An 11,099-nucleotide genomic window follows, 5' to 3' on the forward strand; every position below is an offset into this window, starting at 1 on the left:
ACTGTACATATTTAACTTCTATATATTGAATAATATAGTATGAGTTATTTTGTGCCTGGTTTCTCTTTCAGTGATATGTTTGTAAAATTTATCTGTTATCTGATGTGGCTGCATTAATTCATTTTCTAATACTTACTCTTCCCAGTGTATGCACATATCTCAATTTAATACATACTTCTTTTGGTGAACATTTAGGTTGTTATACGTTTGCTGCATTGGCAGCACACATTCAGGCATGCATTCTCTTAGGTGTATATACCCTTAAGATTGACATCACCAGGTCATAGCAGATGCAAATTTCCAGTTTTATAATATGATGTCAAACGAATTACCAGATTCATTTTGAAAATTTACACTGTCACCAGTAGAGTATAAGAGATTATTTTGATTCAGTTTCTTGCCAAAACTTGGTGGTGTTAATCTTAATTTCAGCCACCCTAATGTGTTTGTACATATTAGTATCTCTGGTTTGAATTTTCATATCCCCCTGAGAAATGTCCCAATAAAGTTGGGACATTTTTTACATATTTATTGGTCATTCTCTTTGGGTATGCCCATTCAAATACCTGGTATATTGGTTACTCTTTTTCTTTTCCATAAGTAAATTTAACTCAACTGTCACATTTTATACAGACTGAAATAATCAGTCAGTCAACCAATTGCACAATCTCTTGGGTTTTTTATTGACATGTAATTAAAAATTATAGATCCCTTTTGGAGAGAAGTTGCAACTTTCATAATGTAAAGTCACAACTTTCATGCTCCAAATCTAGAGCATGTTATACACCTCCATATGGTCCCCTCAACATTTTAAAAAATTCTAATTCGTGTCCTATATAGAAGTCTTAAAAATATGTTGATAAAAAGTTTATTCTTACTTGATGATGCTGATGTTACTATAAACAGTATAGTAACATAAACAGGACATTCATCACCTAAATAATTTTTTGCTGTCATATAGAAATACAATTGAATTTGTATTAACTTTGTGTTTAGTATGCTTGCTACCACAGTCATTGTAATCATTGTTGTGTAGATAATTTTTAATTTTCTGCTTACAGAAACATATTACCTGCAAATAATGACATTTACTTCTTTTAAGTTTTTTTATTTATTTAGCTAAGTTATTTATTTATTTATTTACCTGAACTTTTTTATTAATTTAGCTAAGAACTCCAGTACAATGTTGAACAGAAATAGTAATAATGAATGTCTATACATCATTCCGGATCTTCAAGATCTTAATCCATACTTAATCACTTATCATGGTGTTTTCTTTAGATACTGTTGATCAACTTTAGGAAGGTATTCTTCCTCACTTTCCACTTTTTTGTAACTATAAGTGGATAATAAATTTTATCTGCACTTTTTCTGCATGTATGGAAATCACCATAGAAAAATATTTCTCCTTTCCTAATTAATTACACTAATTGATTTCCAAATATTAAGCCACTTTACATTCATGGAATAAATATACCAAGTTAGTTCTAGATATATGATTATATATATGTATATGTATATATAGAAAAAGATTGCAGAGTGTGTGTATATACATATATATATATATATATACATATATACATATATATACTCTACAGTCTACAGAGAGAGTATATATATGTGTGTATATATATATATGTGTGTATATATATGTGTGTGTGTGTATATATATATATATGCAGTGTATATATATATATATATACTCTGCAGTCAATGTTTATTAGATTTACCCACATCTTATTCTGTTTCATTGTTCTTTATTCTTAGAATACCTTCCATCTCTATGGAAGCATTATTCTACAGCCTGAAAAATAACTTTTTGTACTATTTATTATGAGTCTATTTATAATAAATTCTTTTGGTCGTGTTTTCTGTCTGAAAATATTATGATTACATGCGTCTTAAAACACACATTTCCAGCATTTCAAAGATATTGGTAACCTGTTTTGCTTTTCCATTGATTCATTGGGAAGTCAGCGCAAGTTGGGTATTGTTAAAATATTTCCATTTGACTTCAGTTTTTAAAATTTTTATGGTTTTATTTTTAATTAATTTATTTTAATTATGGCAGTTCTTCATGAGGTTTCTTGAGTTTATTATTTTTTTAGTGTTTGAAAATTTTCAACTATTACTTTTTATACATTCTTTCTTCCTTGTTATCTAGGACAATTACTTTATTTTCTATCTTCAATAATTTGGGATAGTGTTTATAACTTCTCTTCCAATTTTTTACTTTCTTTTCTTTGACTAAGTGTAATCTAATGAGGTCTTAATTTTGCTTATTGTGCTTATAAATTATAACTTTCCATTGTTCTTGTTTTCTAATAACTTTGCTATGTTTCCTAATTGTCTGCCCTATTTTCAAACCTTCCCTTTTATCTCTTTGAACACTATAAGCAGAGTTAAGACCTGTGTATGACTTACTTCCAAATTTTGATCTTACATCTTTGTTATTGTCTCTTTCTGCTATTAACTTCATGATTTCTTGAATGTTTGTATCCTGATTATTTTTTACTGTGTGCCCAAAAATGCCTTTGAAATTATTTTTCCTTTTCTTTTAGGGGAGAGTGCCAATGCAGTCCCCTCTACCACAAATCACGCAGTCGAGTTTCCCACATTTGGGGAAACTGAAGGGGTCAACACATCCAGAGTGCACTAGATAAGCCTTGCCCTGGGAAAACCACCTTCGTGATCATGGTATCTCTCCTGCCAGGTAAGTGTATGAAATATTTGTATGAAAAGGATTTGAAAACTAGACTAATGCTATCATCCTCTGGAAAGGAGTATGTTTGTTTTGGAGCAGATACCTGTGGACACTAGGAGTATGGGACCTCATTAACAGTATTGGGAAAATGAGGTGTTGCCGAGATGAGTTGTACTTTCTAGGAGAGCTAGTGCATTTTCACTTTACCCTCCCTTCGAAAGCTCAGAAACCCTTTGGGATCCCTACCCCAAACAGAGGTTTCAACCAGCTCCCAACCTTCTTTGGTTCTGAAGTCCAATTGTCCCCATAAACATGCTCTGTTCTCAAAATCCCTGATCTGTCTCTAATTTAATTTTAGTTTTTTTGGAACTGGGTAATAACCACTAGAGGAAAAGTTGCTCTACATGCTGAGCTCACCTGCATGAATTTCTGTCTTCTCCCAGATCTTACGGTCATGATGTTTTTCAATCATGTTTATCAGTGTCTTTCAGCAGATTAAAGTAAAATGTATATTTTGGCTGTCTTCAGTAGAAAGTTGGTCCAAATTCCTAGTTTACTATTACCAGAGTCATATTATCAATTTCCAAATTATAATGCCACTTTTACCTTCATTACAATTTCATAACCTTCCTTCCTTCAACAGAAAAAGAAAGGACTGCTGCTCTGATGATTAAAAGTTAGCTCTCTAGAATCAATGCCACTGGAGATGCTGACATGTCATGCATGCAAACGTATTGCAGACATGGATGTCGACTGGATAGGTTCGTTTTTGTCTCTTGTTAAAGTTATATTTCATTTTATCGATCTTCACCAACAATAGGATTCTAGAACATAGCATTTTCTTCCAAAGGATTATATGCATTATTCCAGTTGCTTTGACCCAGTGTGTCTTTCCTGATTGATACACTACTTAGGAGCCTCTGCCACCTCTCCAACTAAACTGAACGTATCTTTGTTAACGTTTCAGTTGGAGCCCCCATCTCGGCACCCTTGTAGTAGTCCAGTGCACACTCACAGCTCTATTCTATGTGACCCTAGTGCAGTCATTAATTATCCAATGGCACAGTAGTTAAGAGGATCATCTCTGGTACAAAACTGCATTGAATTCTCCTCCTAGTAACTTTGTGAACTCGGACAAGTTATATGTTTTTGAACTGTGCTCTCAGAAAGATATGTTGAATTTCTAAACCCACCTGTATACCTCAGAATGTGACTTCATTTAGAAATAGGGCCCTTGCAGGTGTAATTAGTTAAGATGAGGTCACGCTGGAGTAGGATGGGCCTGTAATCCAATTATGAAGATAGAGTCACACAGAGAGAATGCCATGTAAAGACATAAGCAGAGATTGGAGTGATGAGTCTGCAAGCCATGTAACTGCAGGATAGTCATCTACCACCAGAAATTAGGATAAGGCAAGGAAGTAGTCTCCCTTACAATCTGAGGGGAAATGTGGCTTTGCCAGCACCTTGATTTTGAACTTCTAGACTCCAGAACTGTCAGATATTAAATTTCTGTTGTTTTAAGCCATCCAGTTTGTGGTACCTTGTTTTGTCAGCCCAAAGAAGCCAATATATTGCATTATCTCCTTTTGCTTAGCTTCCTCATCTGTCAAATGAAGAAAATAACAGCCAACATGTGAATGCCTACATGCAATAAAGACTAGACAGGTGGCTGGCTTTTAATAAGTGCTATGTATGTCCTTTTCACAATTATGCTAGTGGATAATACTGCTCCTTAAAGGCAGGGGCAATGGTATGTGTTTCTCAAGAATCTTCCAACATGTCTACTAAAGGGCTGAGTGTACAATAGAGGTATATAAATACATTGTTATTTTCCCTCTACTTATTATTTCTCAAGATACATTTTTTACTTATATGGTTTTGCAAATTTTAGGTCTCTCTGAATCATATTTCTGTAACCTGATTTGTCATTGTGGTATTTCCTTTGTGCCTTAAGGACTTTATATTCCCCTTCATTTCCAATACATTCCCACCATTTCTCACCCTTATCTGTATGTCAAGTTCCTCATTAACTTGTAATTTTTAAACATTGATTTGATTGTAGAAACCAAAAAGAGAAAAGGCAGCTAAAATGAACAGTTCCCAGCTGGTCCTGGAATTTAAAATATAAAATTCCCAGCTCTGCTACAAACCTGTTCAGTGACCCCAGACACTTCATATAACATTGTGAAACCAAAGTTTCTTACCTGCATAACAAGGAGATTGAATTAAATACTGTGAAACATTTTATCAGTTTTAGCGTCTAGGATTACATTATTCTGGGCCCTTTGAGCTCAACAATGGCATACAAAGATGGTTGTCATTCATCCACAATGGCCCAGTGCACGTGGACAACAGCAGGTATCCAACACAACATTTGCTCATTAACTGGTTCCAGGGAGATGTACTTCACTATTCAGAGACAGGGTGAAGTGCATTATTGCTGCTCCTGAAAACTTCTGGTCTATCCAGCATAATCACCTGCGCAAGCACAGTGATAGATATTTCTAAATACACGCTTCTTGTATCTCAGATTTCAAAGGGCCTATTGTTCTGAAAAGTTTCCCCATTCATGGTGGAATGGTAAAAAAACAAAGTACTTTTAGGTTGAATGCAGCATTCTTGTCTTTTAAATCAAAACACTGTGACATGTGCCTTTTGCTGTTTTGACAAATTAATAGTGATGTTAAAAAACAGGTGAACATTTCAAGCTGAGACAAATTCTTAAAAAAAAGTCATATATTTCCTAATTTATTTTCTCACTACCTAGTATCAATTATTATCTGTTCAGCTTCTATGCCTACCAATTTTCTAAAAACCCACTCCTAATTTATCAGTTGCCAAACCAAAGGCCTTGTTATACTCCTCACCCATTTCTACCCCTGTTGCTCTTGCTGTGGACTGTCTCTGCCTGCTTCTGTCTCCTCTCCTGTGTTCCTTTAATAATATATCTTTTGTCAGATTTTTTTACCTTACCAATAAATATGTGATACTTCTTGCTCTGATCCTGTAAAGGAAGGTACTTATCAAAATATTTATTTATTTATTTATTTTTCTTGTTTCAAATCTCATTTGAACAGCTGGCCTGTGAGTTTTTCAATTTTCTTGATGCAACCAGGTCTTACACTCTTTCATTATTCTGCCCAGTGTGCTCCATGCTATCTATAATCTGCTATTGTCACCCCAGAATTTTTATTCTGGTGTAAAAAGGCCATTCGGTTTCGTAGGGGCCCTGTGGTCCCAGTAGTAAAGTGCTATGCTCCATTAGCTGCTTGGGTAACCATACAACCAACACTGGGGTCAGAACTTTTAACTTGACATTTCACAAATGTCTATTTGTCTCCACATGGCCTGCATAACAAAATAAAGTTTAAGAAAAGTTTATATTAATGCTTGCTTTTTAAATTTTTTTTTGAAAAGAATAGAGCACACAACATATTATAAGTGACCAAGGGCAAAATGGAGGGATGAGAATGGGCAGAATCAAAAAAAATTGTTTTCATTCTTGGGCATTAGACATTTGAAAAAATGGTGCTACATGCTAAACTCATTGGAGACAATGTTGCACATCAATTATTGCCTTGTATTAAAATGATAAGCCTAAAGTATCTAATAAAGATGAAAAGTTTCCTACCCTATTTTAGTAAGTCAGGGATATCTACAATGTATTTTTTAAATATTCTCATCAATTAATTTCTATTACAATAAGCTCTGCTTTTAACTTTCCATTTTTAAGTGTCCTGTTTTATGGCTCTTTTTTCCCCTCCAAAAGTCAGATAAAGAAACAGTATCAGTACTGTGTGGATTCAAATCCAGAGACACTGAGTACTGTGGTGTCTTTTAATTCCCTCGGCTTAAGCGAGGCCAAGGGGGAGTCGCTCCTTTGCAGTTCCCTAGCTGTTTCCAGTGAAGACAGCCAAAGCATCAGGCAGTTAGCATTTTGTATTCAGCCAGCTCCTCCTAGAAAGTGTTCCCCAGGAGTGCAGTAGGCAATTAGCAGAATCATTAACTATTTGAAGCCAACGAAGTATCTTTTAGTGCACCGAGGTAGCAATTGGCAATCATGCAGTCAGTGAGTACTCCGCAGTACAGGTGGCTCGCTTTGGTTTGGGAGCCCATCCACTCGGGCGTCCGTGAAGGCATGCGAACGCCCAAGAGAGTGGGATGGACTGAGCTCTCTGAAGGCCAGGAAGTAGAAACACTGACAATCACTCACATACTTTAACAATATTGAGTTAAAAAAATTCAGAGTTCACGTTCTTCATGCTACGTTCATTACTATTACATGGCACTAAATTGATGTGCACGTGTTCAGAGAACATGAGATTCTAATACACGCGTATTCTGACCCTGTGTAAATATCCCTCTTCTCATGACTGACAAAATGAGTGCAGGGGTCTATATATTGCTCTATAGTCAGAAGTTCAGGTTTAGGAACAGACTCTAAGTTTTAGAAGCATGACACATCAAAGTAACAAAACCTCCTTGCGTCTATACCCCACACAGTTACTCTCAGTAATACGCGAGAGCACATGGGAGAACAACTGAGAAAATATGTGGCATCCTATACACGTTCAGCAAATATTCTTGAGCCTGAATCTCAGATCATTAGTTAACATTACTGATTCTCAGTATAAATTATTTTTCAAAACTTTTTATGCTGCCTGTTACATACTATTGTTGAGACAATGAAGGGGGATGAGTGTGAAAACACTTTATTCAGTTTTAATTATTACACATCTGATTGCTTCCATGTGTCACATGCTAGCCATGTCCTAGGAAAAAAAAGAAAAGTTTATTGAAGAAGATATAAAATACAAGAAACATTGAACATAGGATAATGCTGCGTCAGTCCCCTTCAAAGTAGGCACCTCGGGACCTCACACAGTTCTCCCAATCGCCATCAGCTGCTCTGTTGTATTTTCCTGAACCTCACAGACGGTCTGAAATCTCTTCCCTTTCAAGTGTGATTTTACTGTGGGGAAAAGCCACAAGTCACAGGGCACCAAATCTGGGCTGTAGGTGGACTGAGTCCCCTGGGTGATTTGATGTTTCACAAAAAAAACTCTGCACAAGATGTGATGCACTCGCAGGCACACTGTGTGATGAAGCTGCCAGTCCCCAGCTGCCCACAGCTTCAGGCTTCTGAGTCACCTAAATAGTTTCTGCGGAGGAATGTTCAAGCTTAATGCAAACTTTGATGCAGATATGTTGCCCGACTCACTCGATTTGAATGTGACAGCCACACAGTGCACATGCTCACTCAGCAGCATCTACTGCTCTAGCTGACTAGTACAGGGCCTTATTTACACAGGTGCTTCCCAGTCCCCTCCCCTCGGCTGCCAGGCTACATCAATGTCACACAAACCATTCTCATTGTATTAACAATGGCTGGAATTTTTCCACACTGATCTCCTCTCTGAGGGTGAGTGTATTATATTAAATTCTTGATAAATGGTAGCCATATTACTAGAAAAATATATTAGCATTACTATTAATACTGACATTATACAGATATTGTTACTATACTCTCTGGTATGCTGACATAATTTAAGAAAATAATTTAAAAGTTAATCTGAAGTAACAAGTGACTAATTATCTTTCTCTTCTACACTACAAACATATCTTTCATTTTATTAAATACTGGTTTTTGAATAATTATTTTGAAGATAACATTCATAAATATACTTGTCCTATGGACTTGTGTATACTATATATTTTATCTGCAGAGTTTCCCCTTCCTTCAGTGTGTAAAAGAGGTTTCGAACAAGTTACATTTCTGAATAGGCTAAACTAGAAGAATTATATTCCCCTAAAAAGCAATTTGGGAAGTTTCATCACATTTTGGTTTCCTAAGCAAAACACAATGTCCTTAATGTGGTATGAAATTAGTAGAAAGAGTCAAAGCACCTTAAATAATATTTGTTGGCCCAATTTATAAAAAAAGCCGTTTAGAAACTGAATGTGCCAATTGGATTTTGAAAGACATTAACATAGCCTGTGGATAGTACAGCTGAGTCAATATACTTTAACTGCACTGCTATAATTGCATTTAAGGGATGGAACCACTTGTTAACGAAATGTAAAGATCATTTGATACTAAAATAGCCAAGGCTTAGTGCATGTAATGGTTTACATTTGTTGAGGGCTTTCTTCCTCCTGTCCCTTCCCCTTCCCTCCTCTCATCTTCCATTCTTCCTTCCTTTCCTTGTCCCAGCAGGCTTCTGAAAGGTAAGCCGAGATATGTCATGGGATTTCCTTTCATTTCTTTATAACCAGAGAAAAGGCAGTTCTTGGAATTTTGAAAGTGTTTTTGCCTTGTGGAAAATAACTATTAAAAGTAATTAATTCAAGTTCTTAATGCCCTAAGAGTATATTCCTAGATTGCCCTTCTTTAAGCTTCTTCAAGCAGCCTCCATACTATTCTTCCACATCTGCCTGCCATCTAATCCCAAGGTCAAGGCCACAAATTTATGTTTGTTAAGGCAACATGTCATTTCTGGATTCAATTTCTCTCTCACATGTAACAATGACTTGTACATGTACAAGTACTTGACATGTACTTGTACTTGTACATGTCATTGTACATGTACTTGTACATTTCACATGTACAATGACATTGTACATGTCATTGTAACTTGTAACAATGACTTGTTACATGTGAGAGAGATTTATGTAACAAATCATTCCACAATTTAGTGACTTAAAACAATTCATTTGCTCAAGATTCCACAGAACAGTTGCTGGGAACTGCCCTTCCTGGTTTCAGGAGCTGTAACCACCCCCATGGATAAGGCTGAGTGAGCGACCTTCGGACCATAAGCCACCAAGGAGACAAAGCTTATCTCCCTGGTAGGAGTGCCACTTCTGCTCCTTTTACTTCATCCATAACTGGCCTCCAGTGCTTGATCAGTTAGCCAATGACAGGTAAGATTCCTCAAGGGGGGATCCACCTGACAGGTATCATCACAATGAGGCCCCGGGGTAGGACTTGGGGGGCTATGGAGAAAGGGGGTGATGGACCCTCGCCCCTTGGCTTTGATGAAGCCTGAGTCCTCAGTCTGTCTGCAAGAAGTCTCTGAGAATTCCTCAGCTATCTGCCTCCTCTGCCTGACTTAAACCTGAAAACAATAACAGAGAGTGGTGCAGCCCTGTGCTCCCTGGGTGATCTGGCATGAGAAAGGATATGTAAAATCCTGTGAAGCCTGCTTTGCTAAGAATGCTCTTAGTTAAATATTAAAGGCCCAGACAGAAAATGAGTTTGTTTTCCCAAAGTTGTGTAGCCTTTCAGCTGACAGACCCTGACTTAAAAGAAGCCCTAATAGTTCTTTGTATGCTATCTTTTACTGTTTACTGCCTGACAATGACTAATAAGTTGTACCTGAACTCCTGTGTGGAAAAACCCAGTGAAAGCCTGTCCAGGCAAGGGTTGGGGTGCTCTCCCCTTGAGAGGGTGGCCAGGTCATTCTGAGGCGCTCCCGCCTCGAGGGAACCGTTTCGTCCCTTTTCCTCCACAGGACTTGGTAGTCTGTGTGAATTTGTCTTAATTTTCCATCCATAATGTCGTGGGCACGGCAGGCCAGTACAAGCATCAAATAGTAATTTACTCAGGCCCCAGATACGACAGTTTAGCCATGTCCTATATTATGGTGGCTGGGCTTAATCACGTGGCTGCAGTCATATTGTGGTTTACTTTCTAGGCTTCAGTGTCTGAGTTGGTCTGGCTCACAGGTCTGCGGGTTGGTAAGTCTCTTAGGTGGGACATAGATCTCCAGTAGGCCAGTCTGGGCTTCTTCACGTGGTGGCTGCAGTGAGAAGGTGACAGCAGTAGCTGCAAAGACACCGAAAGTCCTAGCAAGGAAGTCATGTCACCTCACTTCTGTCATACTCTGTCACACAAACAAAATCACAGAACAGCCTAAATCCAAGGAGTAGCACAGTCACATCGCAAAGGGGAATGCAAATTGGGATAGACAAGTTATTGCAGCCTTGCCAATACCCTGCCACACCTTCATGGAGTAGGAGTAAAACCTGATTGAGTTTTCGCCTGTGCCCAGAGGCATGTAAGGTGTGGCCAATGCGACTTGGAGGAGAAAAGCATTTATAACAGAAAAAAATGAGGTTCTCTGAAACAATTCATATACTTTCTAAAGCATGAGAATTACCTTTCCTTGAAAGTTCTTTAGAGCTGTGCCTAGTTTCAATCAGTACTTGTTGAATACACACTCACAATATCTACAAAAAATTCTAGACCTGTGTGCTATACTGTAGAAAATTCTTTAATACTTAAACAAACTTTCTTCATAAGCACTTATTAGCTTTTATTTTTTTAAAGATTTTATTTATTTATCTTTAGAGGGGAAGGGAAGGAGAGAAGGAGAGAAATATCAGTGTA

General features: G+C 37.1%; 1 non-coding gene across 1 annotated transcript; it reads right to left on the bottom strand.

Moving 5' to 3' along the window:
- Positions 1 to 2,558: 2,558 nt before the first annotated feature.
- LOC118989038 (U1 spliceosomal RNA) lies at positions 2,559 to 2,721 on the bottom strand. Its single transcript, XR_005066933.1, has one exon. It is a non-coding gene; the product is annotated as a U1 spliceosomal RNA (small nuclear RNA).
- Positions 2,722 to 11,099: the final 8,378 nt, after the last annotated feature.

The sequence above is a fragment of the Sturnira hondurensis genome, unplaced genomic scaffold, assembly GCF_014824575.4.
Source record: "Sturnira hondurensis isolate 20B ecotype Veracruz unplaced genomic scaffold, ASM1482457v3 Scaffold0006413, whole genome shotgun sequence".
NCBI classification, from domain to species: domain Eukaryota; kingdom Metazoa; phylum Chordata; class Mammalia; order Chiroptera; family Phyllostomidae; genus Sturnira; species Sturnira hondurensis.